Source organism: Bufo bufo, chromosome 5 (assembly GCF_905171765.1).
Source record: "Bufo bufo chromosome 5, aBufBuf1.1, whole genome shotgun sequence".
In the NCBI taxonomy this organism is placed as follows: Eukaryota; Metazoa; Chordata; class Amphibia; order Anura; family Bufonidae; genus Bufo; species Bufo bufo.
The window spans coordinates 139,411,346-139,429,949 of NC_053393.1; positions in this window are offsets into that span (position 1 = coordinate 139,411,346).

Here is an 18,604-nt window from a genome sequence, read left to right on the forward strand (position 1 = left end):
TTTTTAGTGTTCCAGGTACAGCAGTGCTTTGAGCAATGAAGACAAATGCTCCACTTTGCTGCAACAATCAATATCCTTCACATTTTTGCCTAAGGGATTACATTTGTTATTTTACAGGCACAGATGTAGCCAATATTACCAAATAGAAAATGTAATTTTTAAAGAATTGTATCTGTTCATGACAACATTTTTACGTAACAACTGAAATGGTAATACAGCACCTAACTCCTAAAGACAGTTTTGTTAGTGAATGGAAATATGCAACATTACAGAATTAATTACTTAAGGGGTATTGCCATTTCAGACATTGATAGGGTATCACTAGGTTGGTGCGAGTCCCACCTTTGGAAACCCAAAGTAAAGGAAAGTGCGCTGAGCATGAAGTGCGTGCTCTCGACTCATTACTATAGGAGGAGGACTGTTTTGAAAATAGCCAAACAGTGCTCAGCTATTCTCTGAACTCCCATAGCGGTGAATGGAGGGTAGCTGTGCATGCAAAACTGCTCTCCCTTCACTTTAGGGGGCCCGTTCTGAAGATAGGCGTGGTTCCCAGAGAGGGGGGCTGTTCTGGAGATAGGAGTGGGACCACGAGAAGGGATCTGTTTTGGAGATAGGAGTGGGTCCCAGAGAGGGGACCTGCTGTAGAGATAGAAGCGTGTCCCAGAGAAGGGACCTGTTATGGAGATAGGAGTGGGTCACAGAGAGGGAGGCTTGTTCTGGAGATAAGGGTGAACCTTCTGATGGCTGTCAAGCATGTAACCCGTGGCACCCATGTGGATTTGGTGTTACCGCCACGGATTGCATGCAGGCCTGCCTCTTCTTCTCCTCATCCTACTCCATCCTCCGTCTCCTCCTCGGCTTACTCCTCCTTTTCCACTGCTACCGCCTCTTTCGCTGCACCCCCCAAGCTCCCCAGAACCTATTCAACGTGCCAGGTGAGACGTTGCCATGCTGTGCTGCGGATGTTGTGCCTGGAAGCCAAGAGCCACACCGGTCCTGCACTGCTTTCAGCTCTGCGGTCACAGGCCGATCAGTGGCTAACCTCGCTCAATTTGACAGTTGGTAAAGTGGTGTGCGACAACGGTGCCAATCTGCTGAGTGTGCTGAAACAGGGCAAAATGACACACGTGCCGTGCATGGCACACGTCCTGAACTTAGTCGTGCAGCGATTCGTTGCCAAATACCCCGGGTTCCAGGACGTCTTGTGGCAGGCCAGGAAAATCTCTGGCCATTTTAGAAGATCTTACACGGCCATGGCTCGCCTTGCTGACGTTCAGCGGTGACACCACCTGCCTGTCAAATGTCTGATTTGTGACAGCCCGACGCGCTGGAACTCCACCTTGTATATGCTTGATAGTCTGCTCCAGCAGCAACGTGCCGTTAATGACTAACTGTACGAACTCTGCAGCAGGACAGGTTCTGGGGAGCTTGGTTTCTTTTCACCGCGCCAGTGGCTGCTCATGCGCAACACTTGCAGACTTCTGCGGCCATTTGATGAGATCACCAAACTGGTCAGTCGCAGCCAGGGCACCATCAGTGACATCGTACCTTACACCTTCTTTCTGGAGCGTGCATTGCGTCGTGTCATTGATCAAGCCAACAAGGAGCAGGAGCTAGAAGATGACTAAGTCGCAATGCTGAATAAATTCCCAGGGGGGCTACACCATCTGAGATAAGTCAGCAGGAGTCTGAAGAGGAGTCAGAGGAGGATGGTGACTCGGGGGAGGTGGACGAGGAGCAAGAAGAGCAGGTTTTGAGGGGGACTTTTAACTTTTCAGTGATCCCTGGTGTTGTCCGTGGCTGGGGGGAGGAGACCGAGGACGACATTCTCCTGGGTGATGAGCAGGAGCCAGGGCGCTCCACCGCTTCCAATTTAATGCAAATGGGGTCCTTCATGCTCCAGTGTTTGAAGAGGGACCCCTGTATAAAAAGCATAAATGGCAAGGACCAGTAATGGGTGGCAACGTACTTAGACCCCCGGTACAAACACAAAATGGCGGACATGTTACCAGCATCACAGATGGCTGTCAGAATGCAGCTGTCACGGGAAGGAAAGACAACCAAAGGGAACCACAACTAAACAACGACAGACTAGGCCCCAAACCTAGGGAATAAAGAGGTTACCTCCTAGCATTCCCTGATACTCTCCCTAAGCTGCTAACAACATGTGCAAATCTCAATGGTAGAAATGCACATGCACAGGGAGACTGCTGAAACACTGCACCAAACCCTCAGCTTAGGGAACAGGGAAAGAGGCAACCGGCTCCATCCAAACTGAAAGAGCTAGTGTCTCCCTGAGGCCTAGTCAGGACAGACACACCAAGAAAAGGGAAAGGACTTAGCTTGAGCTGTAACTGGAACAGGAGAATCACCACACAAGCAGAGCACTTCACAGAAGAGCTATCAGCCACAAGGAAACAAGTGAGAGACGGAACAAATAAAGAGCCACCTGACTGATAATGAGTAGCATCTGCGAAGGGGTGGAACCTGTCAGCAACAATGAAAATAAGAGATCTGTCAAATAGACTCCTGAGTCTTCCATCTATTTAAACTTATAAGATCTCTCCCAGGGCTAGCGGTGACAGCAGCATCTCCAGGCCTTGCTGCGAGAGATGCTGCATTCTCCTGTTGCAGGCACTGGCAGAGGAATTTCCACCCACAGCGAAACAGGTGCGGGTACCAATCCTACCGCGCCTGCAAGAACAGGGCGGTTTGAAGATGTGTTGGACACTTCGGATATGAGATCATTCTTGCAGCCAACCCATCGACAGCAGCCCTCCGGATCCAGCCTTAGGGAATGCCTAGACCAGCAGGTGTCCGATTACATTGGGTTAACGGACATTGTGGATGCTCTAAGAAGCGGGGAACCCCTGGACTACTGGGTGTGCAGGCTTGACCTGTGGCCAGAGCTGCCACAATTTGCCTTGGAACTATTGGCTTGCCCCTCGTCGAGTGTCCTGTCCGAAAGGACGTTCAGCACAGCAGGGGAGATCATGACCGATAAGCGCATTTGCCTAGCTCACGACAGTGTGGACTACGTCACATTTCTAAAAATGAATGAGGCATCAATCTCGGAGGAATTCAACACCTGTGACAACCATGTGTAATTGAATTTCCTCATGCCAACCCACACATATGCGCCACCACCCAGAACAAAGAATGGTCCTTGTCTTATGTATATACAGCGGCATAAAAGGCCTTTTATGTCAGGTGAATGCCTAATTTTTGGGGCCTGTACTCCACTGGCCTACAGTAAAATTGTTATTCAGTGGCCGCCTAATGTACCTCCAGTCACATAATCGCTTGTTCTTTTCTGTCAGATGAATGTCTAATTTTTGGGGCCTGTACTACACTGGCCTACAGTAAAATTGTTATTCAGTGACCACCTAATGTACCTCCAGTCACATAATCGCTTGTTCTTTTCTGTCAGGTGAATGCCGAATTTTTGGGGCCTGTACTGGCCTACAGTAAAATTGTTATTTAGTGACCGCCTAATGTACCTCCAGCCACATAATCACTAATGTTGAGCGCAAATTTTAATCCCGAATATCGCCACTTCGAGAATTCGCGAATATTTAGAATATAGTGCTATACATTCGTATTCGAGAATAGTGTTGAATATTCTAATCGCGAATTTATAGCTAATTTATTGCGAATATATTACATTGCCGATTTTCTCAATCAAGTAAACAATGACTGGAAATCACGAATTCTCGAATTTGCTAATTTATGGAAATATTCGGCCAAAAATTCACGAAATATTGCGAATTAGAATATTGCCTATGCTGCTCATCACTAATAATCACTTGTTCTTTTCTGTCCGGTGAATGCCTAATTTTTGGGGCCTGTACTCCACTGGCCTACAGTAAAATTGTTATTCAGTGACCGCCTAATGTACCACCAGCAACATAATCACTTGTTCTTTTCTGTCAGGTGAATGCATAATTTTTGGGGCCTGTACTCTCATGGCCTAAAATAAAATTTTCCTAGGCTCCAGCAGGGCAAATTTTTTAAAGTTTCCCTTTAAGATGCATAAAAATGGCCCCTGATTAAAATATACATATTTGGTGGGAATTTTTGCCATTGATCCCCCTCTGGTATGTCACTGTCTAGTAAATATTTGGTGGCTGCTAATATGACCTGAAGGTTTTTCAGGTTCGCCTGCCATTAAAAATAATGGGGTACGTCGCAAATGCGCGGTTCGCAAATATTTGATCGAGTCTTCCCGGCCGATGTTCGTCCATCACTAGCAATCGCATCATCCATAATGTTGTCCTTAACTGCTTGGTTTGTTAATGACATAAAATGTCAGGTTGAGTCTCATGATTTTTACAGACAAAAGTCCATTTGCTAGAAAGAGGTTATCATGTACTATATGATGTCTGATTCTCATTTTTTACATAAGTCATGGGATAACCCCTTTTAGTTTTGTGTCCCACCTTGTTACAGAGCATTGTACAGGATGTAAGGGGCCCATTACACTGCACAATTTCAGGCCAACTATCAGGAATACGAATGCTCATTCTCGATAATCAGCTCACATAATTGAGCAGAAGGTCAGCCAATGAACGAGCAAACCATCGGCTGATTGGTATCTTTCATTAGGATGATAGATGCCCGATTATTGCCAGCAAATCTCCCTGTGTAATCAGGAATGTGCTGCCGAAAATGAGTAGAACAGAATGAGGGAGGAATGATTGCTGTCTTCCATTACCATTCACACTGCCTTAAGATCGGACCGTGTAATACCACCCTAAGGCTACTTGCACGCACGTGTCCTAGCCAGATACCGCTGCATTCACTGCTTGCCAGGTTCCGGCATGAGCACTGGTTTTTGGTTTTATAGTCAGTAGACTCTGGTGGTAAACGCAGCAGCATCTGGCTAGGCCAGATCCGGTGAACCCTGGCAGGCTGTTCCTCTGCAAACATGCTCAACTGTTCGTCTAAATCTCATAAAAGTGACTGGAGTATTCTGGGAGTTATAGTTTTAGAACACCTGGAATGCCAGAGATTGCTGATCCTTGCACTATATGATGTCCATGGTGGCTCAGTGGTTAGCACAGAGTCTTGAAGCACTGTGGTCCTAGGTTTGAATCCAACCAAGGACTACAACTGCATGGAGTTTGTATGCTCTCTCTGTGTTTGCGTGGGTTTCCTCTGGGGTCTCTGGTTTCTTCCAAGACTCCAAAGACATACCGATAGGGAACTTAGATTGTGAGCTCCGCTGGGAACAGTGAATGCTGCTAATGTCTGTAAAGTGATGCACTGCTATATAAGTGAGTAAAATAAATGTATATACGGTGAGGAACAGAAGTATTTGAACACCCTGCGATTTTGAAAGTTCTCCCACTTAGAAATCATGGAGGGGTCTGAAATTCACATTGTAGGTGCATTCCCACTCTGAGAGACAAAATAAATAACAAATTCAGGAAATCACATTGTATGATTTTTAAATAATTGATTTGTCTTGCACTGCTGAACATAAGTATTTGAAACAGCAAGAATTCTGGCTCTTAAAAACCTGTTACTGTGCCTTTAAAAAATTCACCTCTACTCCACTCATTAATCCAACTTAGTAGCACCTGTCTGAGCTCTTTAAAGACACCTGTCCACCCCACAGTCAGTCAGATGCCAACTACTACCATGGGCAAGACCAAGGACCTGTCAAAAGACACTAGAGACAAAATTGTGGACCTCCGCAAGGCTGGAATGGGCTACGGCGCATTTGCCAAGCAGCTTGGTGAAAATAGATCAACTGTTGGAGCAATTGTTAGAAGAAGAGGCTAAAGACGACTGTCAGTTTCCCTCGGACTGGGGCTCCATGCAAGATCTCACTTCGTAGGGTATCAGTGATGATAAGAAAGGTGAGGAATCAGCCCAGAACTACAAGGGAGGAGCTGGTCAATGACATGAAGAATGCTGGGACCACAGTTTCAAAGGTCACTGTCGGTAGAACACTACGCCATCATGGTTTCAAATCATGCATTGCACGGAAGGTTCCCCTGCTCAAGTCATCACATGTCCAGGCCCGTTTGTCAATGGCCATCTGGATGATCTAGAGGAGGCATGGGAGAAAGTCATGTGGTTAGATGCAGGCCGGACTGGGTATGAAAACCAGCCCTGGAAAAAATTACATACCAGCCCCATAGCATTGTGTAATTAACGTCATTTTCTTGTTTACCCGCATGGCATCCACTCGTGTTAAAGAGCCCTAAGCCCAATGCATGGCTACACCCAGTCCTAATAAAATCTGGTCCTACCACATCCAGGGTGTCGTTGGTGTGATGGTCCACTGGATCCAGAACAAGGTCCCTGTGGTGATAGAGAAAAAAAGAATAATCACATAAGGAAGAGATGGTGACTGCCCCTGTGAAATCATTTCCCTTAAGTGCTACCACACTGTACTAATGCCCACTATGTGGCCCCTAACAGTACTGATGCCCACCTTGTGGCCTCTCACAGTAATTAAGCCCACCTTGTGGTCCCTTCACAAAAGTTATGTCCTTCTTGTGGCCCCTCACAGCAGTTATGCCCACCTTTATTCCTGTCACAGTAGTTATGCCAGATATGTGCCCCTCACAGTAGTTATGCCCAGATATGTGCCCCTCACAGTATTTATGCCAGATATGTGCCCCCTCACAGTTGATATGCCAGATATGTACCTCCCTCACAGTAGTTATGCCCAGATATGTGCCCCCTCACAGTACATATGCCAGATATGTGCCTCCCCCACAGTAGTTATGCCAGATATGTGCCCCAGGGCTGGTGCAAGGATTTTTGCCGCCCTAGGCAAAAGAAAAGTTTGCCACCCCCCCATGTGACATCACAATGCCCCACCCATATGATCTGCCATATTAACTAACGCCAGTGCTGCAGTGCCGCCGTGTTTACATTAAAAAGCCTGCAGGGACAGGCTATAAAGACCAGAGCCACTACATTAAGCTGCAGTGATTCTGGGGACTATAGTGTCCTTTTAATATGAGGTAAATTAGAGATTAGTGCCACAAATAATATACTAGATTGCCTCCTTACAACCAGATGAGGATGATGATGGGCTCTAGCTGCAGTCTGGCTCCACTGGTCTTGTGTAGAACAGGCTCTCTGGAGGCTTTGTAACTGTGGTCACAAAAATCAATGTTCTGGGAGAACGAGAAGCAGCTCCATTTTTTGGGGCCCTTTATACAGCTCAAGGTCTGGGCCCCAGGGCCTGACGGTGAGTATGCCCATAAGGCCCACCCATAAGTCCACCTACATGTTCGACCCATGAGTTTGTTCACAGTGGGTGAAGTGTGTAGGGGATGTGTTATGTGTCGCTGTAGAGAATCTAATATGTGTGTGCTTATAGAATGTAGTGTATAGGGATACCAGTTTGTGTAGATGATGCAGTGTGTGTGTGTAGTGGATTGCAGTGTGTTTTCGTGTAAGGGATAGAAAGAAGTTTGTGTTTGTGTATAAGGTATGTATTGTGTGTTTCTGAATGTGTGTACGGAATGCGTTGTGTGAATCTGTGTATGTATGTGTAAGGGCTGCAAGGTGTCTTTCTGTGTATGTAAGGGATGTAGTGTGTCTGTAAGGGGTGCATTGAGTGTGTGTAAGAGATGCATTGTGTGTTTCTGTGTATGTGTGAAAAGGGTGCATTGTGATGGCTGTCAATCTCTCCCTCCCTTGTCACTCTCTTCTCCCCCCTCCCTTGTCACTCTCTTCAACCCCCTCCCTTGTCACTCTCTTCTCCCCCCTCCCTTGTCACTCTCTTCAACCCCCTCCCTTGTCACTCTCTTCTCCCCCCCCTCCCTCCCTTGTCACTCTCTTCTCCCCCCTCCCTCCCTTGCCACTCTCTTCTCCCCCCCCCTTGTCACTCTCTTCTCCCCCTCCCTCCCTTGTCACTCTCTTCTCCCCCCTTCCTCCCTTGTCACTCTCTTCTCCCCCCTCCCTCCCTTGTCACTCTCTTCTCCCCCCTCCCTCTCTTGTCACTCTCTTCTCCCCCCGTCACTCTCTTCTCCCCCCTCCCTTGTCACTCTCTTCTCCCCCCTCCCTCGTCGCTCTCTTCTCCCCCCTCCCTCCCTTGTCCCTCTCATCCCCCCTCCCTTGTCACTCTCTTTCTCACCCCCCTTGTCACTCTCTCCCCCTTCTTGTCACTCTCATTCTCCCCCTTCTTGTCACTCTCACACTCCCCTTGTTACTCTCATTCCCCCCCTTGTCACTCTCTTCTCCCCCCTCCCTCCCTTGTCACTCTCATCCCCTCTCCCTTGTCACTCTCTTTCACACCCCCCCTTGTCACTCTCATTCTCCCCCTTCTTGTCACTCTCATTCCCCCCATCTCTTGTCACTCTCATCCCCCCTTGTCACTCTCTTCTCCCCCTCCCTTGTCACTCTCTTCTCCCCCCTCCCTCTCTTGTCACTCTCTTCTCCCCCCTCCCTCCCTTGTCACTCTCATCCCCCTCCCTCCTTTGTCACTCTCATCCCCTCCCTTGTCACTTTCTTTCTCACCCCCCCTTGTCACTCTCTCCCCCTTCTTGTCGCTCTCATTCTCCCCCTTCTTGTCACTCTCATTCCCCCCCTCCCTTGTCACTCTCATCCCGCCCTCCCTTGTCACTCTCATTCCCCCCCCCTTGTCACTCTCATTCCCCACCTCCCTTGTCACTCTCATTCCTCCCCCCCTTGTCACGATCATTCCCTCCCACCTCTAGTGTAGCGTGGCCGAGCTCTGTCCAGTCCACGGTACAGGAGCATTTGTTTCCTGTACCCAGCTGGACTGAAAGGAAGTGCACACTAAGTGAGCACTTCCTGTCAGTCCGGCCGGGTACATGAAACAAAAGCTCCTGTACCGCGGACCGAACAGAGCTCAGCTACTAAACACTAGAGGCGCTTCCCTCCTGTCAGTCCCTCTCTTCAGGCTGTGCCCGGGCGGTGCACAATCATAGACGCGCCAGCCCGGGCAGTGCGGCAGCCCCCCATTGAGGGGGAGGGCCCGCCACCGTACTTTAAAAAAAAACTTGTGGCAGGACCGCCCGGCCCGCGCCCCTGGCCGGCAGCCTACCTGAAAATTTTCCAGTATTCTGGTAGGCCAATCCGGCCCTGGTTAGATGACACCAAAGTAGAACTTTTTCGTCTAAACTTCACTCATCGTGATTGGAAGAAAAAGAATGAAGAGTTGCATCCCAAGAACACCATCCCTACTGTGAAGGGGACAGGGCGACTGCACTGTATTAAGGAGAGGATGAATGGGGCCATTTATTGTGAGATTTTGAGCAACAACCTCCTTCCCTCAGTCAGAGCATTGAAGATGGGTCGTGGCTGGGTCTTCCAACATGGCAACGGACCGAAGCACGCAGCCAGGATAACCAAGAAGAGGCTCCGTAAGAAGCATATCAAGCATCTCCAGACCTAAATCCAATAGAACATCTTTGGAGGGAGCTGAAACTCCGTGTTGCTCAGCGACAGCCCCGAAACCTGACAGATCTAGAGGAGATCTGTGTGGAGGAGTGGGCCAAAATTCCTGTTGCAGTGTGTGCAAACCTGGTCAAGAACTACAGGAAACGTTTGACCTCTGTAATTGCAAACAAAGGCTTCTGTACCAAATATTAACACTGATTTTCTCAGGTGTTCAAATGCTTATGTTCAGCAGTGCAAGACAAATACACTGCTCAAAAAAATAAAGGGAACACTTAAACAACACAATGTAACTCCAAGTCAATCACACTTCTGTGAAATCAAACTGTCCACTTAGGAAGCGACACTGAGTGACAATCAATTTCACATGCTGTTGTGCAAATGGGATAGACAACAGGTGGAAATTATAGGCAATTAGCAAGACACCCCAATAAAGGAGTGGTTCTGCAGGTGGCGACCACAGACCACTTCTCAGTTCCTATGCTTCCTGGCTGATGTTTTGGTCACTTTTGAATGCTGGCGGTGCTTTCACTCTAGTGGTAGCATGAGACGGAGTCTACAACCCACACAAGTGGCTCAGGTAGTGCAGCTTATCCAGGATGGCACATCAATGCGAGCTGTGGCAAGAAGGTTTGCTGTGTCTGTCAGCGTAGTGTCCAGAGCATGGAGGCGCTACCAGGAGACAGGCCAGTACATCAGGAGACGTGGAGGAGGCCGTAGGAGGGCAACAACCCAGCAGCAGGACCGCTACCTCCGCCTTTGTGCAAGGAGGAACAGGAGGAGCACTGCCAGAGCCCTGCAAAATGACCTCCAACAGGCCACAAATGTGCATGTGTCTGCTCAAACGGTCAGAAACAGACTCCATGAGGGTGATATGAGGGCCCGACGTCCACAGGTGGGGGTTGTGCTTACAGCCCAACACCATGCAGGACGTTTGGCATTTGCCAGAGAACACCAAGATTGGCAAATTCGCCACTGGCGCCCTGTGCTCTTCACAGATGAAAGCAGGTTCACACTGAGCACATGTGACAGACGTGACAGAGTCTTGAGACGCCGTGGAGAACGTTCTGCTGCCTGCAACATCCTCCAGCATGACCGGTTTGACATTGGGTCAGTAATGGTGGGGGAGGCATTTCTTTGGAGGGCCGCATAGCCCTCCATGTGCTCGCCAGAGGTAGCCTGACTGCCATTAGGTACCGAGATGAGATCCTCAGACCCCTTGTGAGACCATATGCTTGTGCGGTTGGCCCTGGGTTCCTCCTAATGCAAGACAATGCTAGACCTCATGTGGCTGGAGTGTGTCAGCAGTTCCTGAAAGACGAAGGCATTGATGCTATGGACTGGCCCGCCCGTTCCCCAGACCTGAATCCAATTCAGCACATCTGGGACATCATGTCTCGCTCTATCCACCAACGTCATGTTGCACCACAGACTGTCCAGGAGTTGGTAGATGCTTTAGTCCAGGTCTGGGAGGAGATCCCTCAGGAGACCGTCCGCCACCTCATCAGGAGCATGCACAGGCGTTGTAGGGAGGTCATACAGGCACGTGGAGGCCACACACACTACTGAGACTCATTTTTACTTGTTTTAAGGACATTACATCAAAGTTGGATCAGCCTGTAGTGTGTTTTTCCACTTTAATTTTGAGTGTGACTCCAAATCCAGACCTCCATGGCTTGAAAAATTTGATTTCCATTTTTTTATTTTTGTTTGATTTTGTTGTCAGCACATTCAACTATGTAAAGAACAAAGTATTTCAGAAGAATATTTAATTTATTCAGATCTAGGATGTGTTATTTTTGTGTTCCCTTTATTTTTTTGAGCAGTGTACATTCTTTAAAAATCACACATTGTGATTTTCAGATTTTTTATTTATTTTAAATGCTGTCTCTCAGAGTGGGAATGCAGCTACAATGTGAATTTCAGACCCCTCCATGATTTCTAAGTGGGAGAACTTTCAAAATCGCAGGGTATTCAAATACTTCTGTTCCTCACTGTAGTTACATCTTTTTTGGGTTGGAAATAGACAAGTGTCCAAGAAGTTCAACTTTTCACAGATGAATTATACTGTACATCATCCTTAGCTCAGTTACAACCCTCAATGCAATTTGTCATTAGACAATCATCTAGCCCTTCTTCTAATGTCTTTATTGTACCTGCTGTAGCTACCTTCAGGGTAGGTATTCTATAATTTTAAAACTGCAACTGTAAAGAACCCTGTAAAAATGTCCAGGGGGTTCGGACTCCCAAACCCCCCAATTATTAGTTGTTTGAATGGGTTGTGACGCTCCAGTTTAAGCAACTGCCCCCTCACAGCATACCAAGCACAGAGTTGTACATTGTATAGCGGCTGTGCTTGGTATTGCAGCTCAGCCCCATTCACTTGAATGGGACAAAGCTGCATCTAGACCATGTGACTGATGAACTTGACTTCACTGGCCTAGGAAGAGGCCGCAGCACTCACCAGAGCATCACAAACTCTCCAAACAGCTGATCGTTGGTGGTGGCGGGAGTAGAAACTATCAATATTGAAATCTCAGACAAACTTTTTAATAAGTTTACATGTATCTTTTTTCCAAGCTTAAAAATACAATTTTTCCAGCCTCCCATTATAAAGAGAGGTCACCCATATCTTTTGTTAATCTCATTGTCCTCCTTTGAAACCTCTTCAGCTTTTTTGTGTCTTCCCAGAGTTTTTCTGGAAGGGGCAACATTGCATTTGAATGTCAGATTATTGTTCCCTTTTATAACTTGAAATCCTATTTGCTTTTGCAGCTGCTACTTGACATGGAGTGCTGTTGCTTATCTAAGGCTAATTTGACACTAGCTCTCCAGTAGAGGAACAGCCTACCAGAGTTCATTGCATCCGGCAAAGCCAGAAACTGCTGCAGCACCGCCAGGCCACACTGACTATAATGCGACCCAGCGGGGCATCAGTGCCGAGATTCGGCTGGACAAATACCGCTGTAAGCACTAATACGGGAAACAGGTCAGATTCATGCCAGGTCCCATTACTGTAAGTTGTCTCCAGCAGGGAAAGGTAGTACCAGGCTATGCCAGATACAGTGAACTCTGCCAGGCTGTTCCGATGTCAGAACAGCCTGTCGAAACAGGCGCTAGTGTGCCACTTGCCTTACTTTTTTTGTTTTCCAGTTAATATATACAGTATGTATACTACAGAATGCGATGGTTCCACTTTCTGTAATGTGACTTATTCAGTGATCAGCAGATCATAGCTACTTTATCAGAGCCTCTGGTTTCACAAATATGTATCTGTTTCCAAGTTTTTATACAGGAGTATTTACACTAGTACCCACACTATGTCATAGTGACATGTCTGAGGTTTTCAGGTAGGGTTGCAGGTTGTGAGATCTCCATCCATCAATGAAATAAAAAAAATGGGAATTTAAAGTGGCCTTGGAAAAACCTAAAGGAGGCCCCATGTTACTGGGTCCAAATTGACTGAAGGAGGGAACAACACAAGTAGATGAGACTAGCAATATCATAGTGCAGCCCAAAATACTGCCCCAGCAGAACCAACTACCACAATGCAACACAAAATACTGGTGGCCCCACTGCAGTATTCCACTGTATCACAGTCCTGAGGATGGTAATACAGTTAAATTCAAAAGGGCACCTGCTGGCCAAGTGCATAAGTACTTGATGCTTTTAACAATAATTACTACTGAGAGCAGGAGATCATTATGTATCCAGCTGGTGGCCATGAGGAGGGCTCAGACGAGGCATTTGCCCATTGGAAATTTCCCTGTAGGGTCTATGGCCAGTCCGCCGCTGGGGGTAACAGTGTTCAGCTGAGTGCTCTGCTCCCTTGTCTGTGATTGGCTCTCCTCTGAACCTGTAGGCGGGCTGAGAGATTTCTATGAACCTATGAACTGTTGAGAAGAGTCAGAGAAGAACAGCACTTACAGTAGCTGAGCAATTCTGCACCTTCAATTCAGTGATCAGAAAAATGTCTCGGCACCAGGATTCCGACTGATCAGAACTTCTGACAGGTCTCTATAAAATGCAGAAGTTTTATTTCTGTTTAACATTTAGTACTCCACACAATCAATGCTCAAGGTTAAAGCCATCAAACCATTTTAGAGAAGATAAAAGCACATATACAAGTGCTGATAAAAAGAGATGAGAGAATCAAATTTCCATGTTCAAGAGGCAAAACGAACTGGGTTGATACAAACCTAGAAGAATCAATGAAGAAGAACTTTTTTTAAAGCTTTCCTTTATCTTGTTTTTGGTGAATGTAAGAAACTTCAATAACTCAAATGACTCTGTTGGGGCATGTTTGAAGGACCTTCAATGACCAATGTGTGCAAGTGGTGGAAGTGTATACTTCAGAACTGTGCAGAACAAATACATATATGTATATCATTGGCTGCATAATAACAATCAGCTGGAGGCCTTTATTAACTGCTCTGTATTTACCCAGGTGTTTCCTTTCCCCTCACCAACACCTGTATATCAGAGTGAAAATTCATACCAAACAATTTAACCCAAGTTGAATTTCGTAGTCCTACATTACTTGCCACGGCTATCAGACACAGGTTTTTTCACAATGAAATTTTTAATTAAAGAGTCACTTATTTTGTACAGTGTAAAAAAGAGATGTCATCTTTTATATAAGAAACTCTCAGTTATTTTATTACCCGGTTTATTACAAATGTCCGCCAGCATGAATTTTTTTGAAATTGAGCTTTATCATGAAAATGAATCTGCCTATCACATACATGACATCTCAGGTTTCCAGCTGGCCAATAGCATGACTGACTACCAGTTGAAAAAAATATTTTGTGGTAGATCAAAATGTTGAAGTTTACCAGTTATTATGAAAGGCAATGATCAATTAATGGTTGATAAACCGGAAATCAAAATGTCAAAATTGATCTCAAGTCTACAGTCATGGAAGGGGTTGGGGTTGTCCTGATTAGACCATCCTTCAGAAGGAAGTTGCCGCAGTTATCAATTGATAACAGTGGATTCAGGTACTCAAACCCTTGGCGATATCAGCTCTCGTTCCCCTAAAATGACTGCGCAATGGAAATGCATTACTAGAAATCCATTTGAAGAATTGGGTGATCCTGTATTACATGGTGGAGAAAACTCTAGCTAGACGTATATGGACATTCTGTGTATGGACATTTCTTATGCAGAAAAGTGACCTTCTTGATGAACGTGAATGGGATGATAAGAGTGATGGTTTCGGCTGGTGTGGGGATTTTTTTTATTTAATTTTTTTATTTGCATTTTATTACATTATATTTGTATTTTATGTTTAATATATTATATGTTTAATATGTTTTTAATATGTTTCCAAGAGGTCATTAAAAGGCTTCTGGTGGACACTAAACTTTTTTTTTTGTTGTTGTATTTTACGCTTTCTCCACTGGGACACCTAAAGGAGCCTCAGTTATGGGGAAAGCAGGTCCCTGTGGGGCCATTGTACACAGGAAGTGCTGATCAGGGCCTGCTAAGATCCTGTGCCTCTTCTCTGCCCCGAGAGACCCTGAGATCACATGATCACCACTTGCTCTTTTTACTGTACAAAGAAAAGGAGACGGCAGAAGTGGTAATACACTACTTCTGTCTTCTCCTTGGGTGACCCAATCTGCTCCTGCAATCCTGAGCCGTACGGTACTGCAGTTAGAAACACAGCTAGATTACACAGACAGGCGATGATCTGTTTTTCTGTCCAGCAGGACAGGCCACAAACCATGGTTGTGCGGGCCATATGTGGCCCATGGGCCGAGGGTTGTGCACCCCTGGTATAGAGGAATTCAAAATGAAAAATAAAGCAAAACTATAGTACCAAATACTGTACTTTCCCTATAGTAGCCCAGCATTCAATATTAAAGCACAATAAATAGGCACTATAAAAAAACACTGGTAGGAAACTGTAGCCTCGTGAGTCCAGTCCATGATAACGTGAAAGGGACAAGGTAGGGAGAATTGGATTAAATAATGAAGCATGACTAAGGATAGGAACATGGCAGGGAGACTAAGCAATGTAACAAATAGGATAATGTTACATGAGAACAAGTAAATGAAGTGTGTTAATGTCCTTTTCTGTAACCCTTTTCCTGCTAAACTGGACAGGAAAGTCAGAAAGTGAGAACTGTGTTTTTTTTTTTTTTACTGTTTAGTAGTCAATTTTGCAGGATTATTAGGCTGGATTCTGACATGAAATTTTTTGGTGCAATTTTTTGAGTCAAACCCTGGAGTGGATCTAAAAAGAAGGAAAGTATAAAGAAAAGAGTGATACCGCTCCTCGCTTTTCTATCCACTGTCATGTTTGGCTCAAAGATGGCATCAAAAACCACATGAATGATTCCAGCTTTAGGATGAAGTCACACACAGTGCTTTGACACATTTTCAGTGGCACGACTGCATTTTAATTTTTCTTTTTATCAAAAATGCCGCAACCAGGTGTTACTGTAGAGTCTACAACATTGAGGGCTGGTATAACGGCGGGTACTTTCTGGAAGAGGAGGACGCAGGCAAACAGTAAGCAGATAAGGGAAACAGGGAGAAGGCCCCAAGGGGAGTGTGGTCTATGGTCAGGGTGACATAGAGAGCAGAGCAGAACTGCAAAGAGAAGGCAAGAGAAAGACTGTAAGCTATTCCATGGTGGTTTAAAGTCTCCAGGCCTTGGTAAGATCAGTTATTGCATCAATAAAGTAAGAATTTACAGACACAATAACATGGAAACCTTAATTGACTTTTGGGACAATAACATGGAAACCTTAATTGGCTTTTGGGACATCATTCAATTGGCTTAAGGGATATCCTTGGTGGCACGTGGCCGCTGTGGTTTTCCAGTTCATTGTTCAATGGCCCCATGATTTCTCCTGGAAACAGCTGTTTCACTTCAATAATGTGCACCCCTTACAATCAGACATATTGTTTTTGTCCACATAACACCCATGTCTCCATCTTGTGCTGGCTACTTAATCTGCCGTATCTAAAGAAAAGGAATGAGCAACTGAGAAAAGAAGAATGACAAAAAAGAGGCAAAAAAACACTAATCAAGATTTCTGTTCTGTCAACCTCTTAAATACTCTACACTTTTTCTAAATTCACACTGCTCTACTGTCACTACCAGAGCTTTGGGACGTTCTCACAGCTCTGTTTCTCCACCCCTGTGATGATGTCACTACTAGAGCTGGGAGGCGTTCTCACTACTCTGTTTACTTCTGGTTTCTTTCACCACAGCTGTCCTTCATGTGTTTGATTTCCTTCTCTTTATATCACCCCTCCTCCTATGATAGGATGTGGATTATAGTTCTCACTTCAGTTGTGGCTCTTGCTTTGGTTTCTTCACTTGTAGCTATCAGTCCACTGGACCTGTGTTCTGCTGCAGCTAGCACTCCGGATTTTGCCAGCCTGTCCTTGGATCCGTCTTCTCTGCGGCTACAACACCTTCAGCTAAGTCTGCAGACATTGTTGTATTCCTGTTTGTTTTCTGACTGGATCTGAGGTGGCCACGGTTCCCTCCATATACTGAGTAGGGCACTGGTGGCCGTGCCCCTTCCACTATTGTAGGGGTTACAGTGGTCATTAGTCTTAGGCACGTGGGCATGCCTCGTTCCGCCTTTTGGATCCGGGCATGTGCTTTAGCAGAATAGGGAAAGCGTTGAGGGTCGGACAGGGGTCACCCTTTATCCTCCCTAGTTCTGGGTCCAGTCAGTTGCTCTGTACTGTGAATTACTATCGTTGCTCACATACACCCGTGACATTATAATCCACCAAAACCGTCCTTTTTTGACATGGATCCGCTTTCTGACCTGGTTGACCGCATGCAGGGTCTTTCTTTGGAAGTAGCGGATCTCCGTCAATCTATGACCCAGCTTCAAGCATTGGGCCCTGCTCCGGCTCATGGAGTCTGTTGCGAGCCAAAAGTCTCACTTCCGGAGACGTTCTCCGGGGGCAGTGAGAATTTTGTTCGTTTCAGAGAGGCATGCAAACTCCATTTTTGCTTGTGTCCTCACTCTTCTGGTAATCAAGAGCAGAGGGTGAGGATTGTCATCTCCCTGCTCAGGGGTAATGCTCAGACTTGGGCTTTTTCGCTGCCATCAGGGGATCCCTCCCTTCGATCCGTGGAGGGATTTTTTGTGGCCCTGGGGCAGATTTATGATGACCCGGATCGTGTTGCTCTGGCCGAATCTAACCTACGTGTTTTATGCCAGAACAAACGGTCTGCGGAGCTTTATTGTTCTGAATTTCGGAGATGGGCAGCTGATTCGGGTTGGAATGATGCTGCACTCCGGAGTCAGTTCTGTCATGGTCTCTCGGAGAGATTAAAAGATGCGTTTGCTTTCCATGAGAGACCAACGTCCTTAGAGTCTGCCATGTCATTGGCGGTACGCCTTGACAGGCGTCTAAGAGAAAGAAACGAGACCTCTCTGTCCAGCCATTGTCAGTCTAGGGGCAATGGTGCGGACTCATTCAGTGTGCAGGGGCCTCATCCTGTCTCGCTCCCCTCTGAGGAGGAGCCCATGCAGCTAGCTCGACTTGCCCCTGATAAAAGAGGATTTAGTCCTCAGAGTATGGTATGTTTTTGTTGTGGGGGCATAGGTCATTTGGCTAATGTTTGTCCGTCTAGGAGATTCTTGAACCGTACTAAGAGCGATAATAAGAGAAAAATCTCAAAAGGTAAATCATCAAGTTCTGCTTCATCTGCTACTTTGGGCAAAGTTGATGTAGGATTTGATGCTTTTCCTCTGACCTGCAGTTCCCGTTTTCTCCTGTCTGCCAGGGTGGCGCTAGAGAGCAAAGTCATTTCTTGCGAGATTTTTGTCGATAGTGGAGCGGCCGTCAATCTTATTGACACTCAATTTGTAGCCATGCATGGTTTTCAGGTTTGCACATTAGATAAAGATATACCTGTTTTTGCTATTGACTCTGCTCCACTCTCACAGAGATCTCTGAAGGGCATTGTTCACAATATCCGGCTAGCTGTAGGTGACACTCATGTGGAGGATATATCTTGTTTTGTCCTTAACGGATTGCCGTCTCCTCTAGTTTTGGGGTTACCCTGGCTCACTAGACATAACCCCACTATTGATTGGCAAGGAAGGCAAATAAATGAGTGGAGTGATTTTTGTAGAGAGAATTGTCTCACAGCGACTTTTGCAGAGGTGTCTACTAAAACGGTGCCATCATTTCTCTCTGATTTCTCGGACGTGTTTTCCGAGAGCGG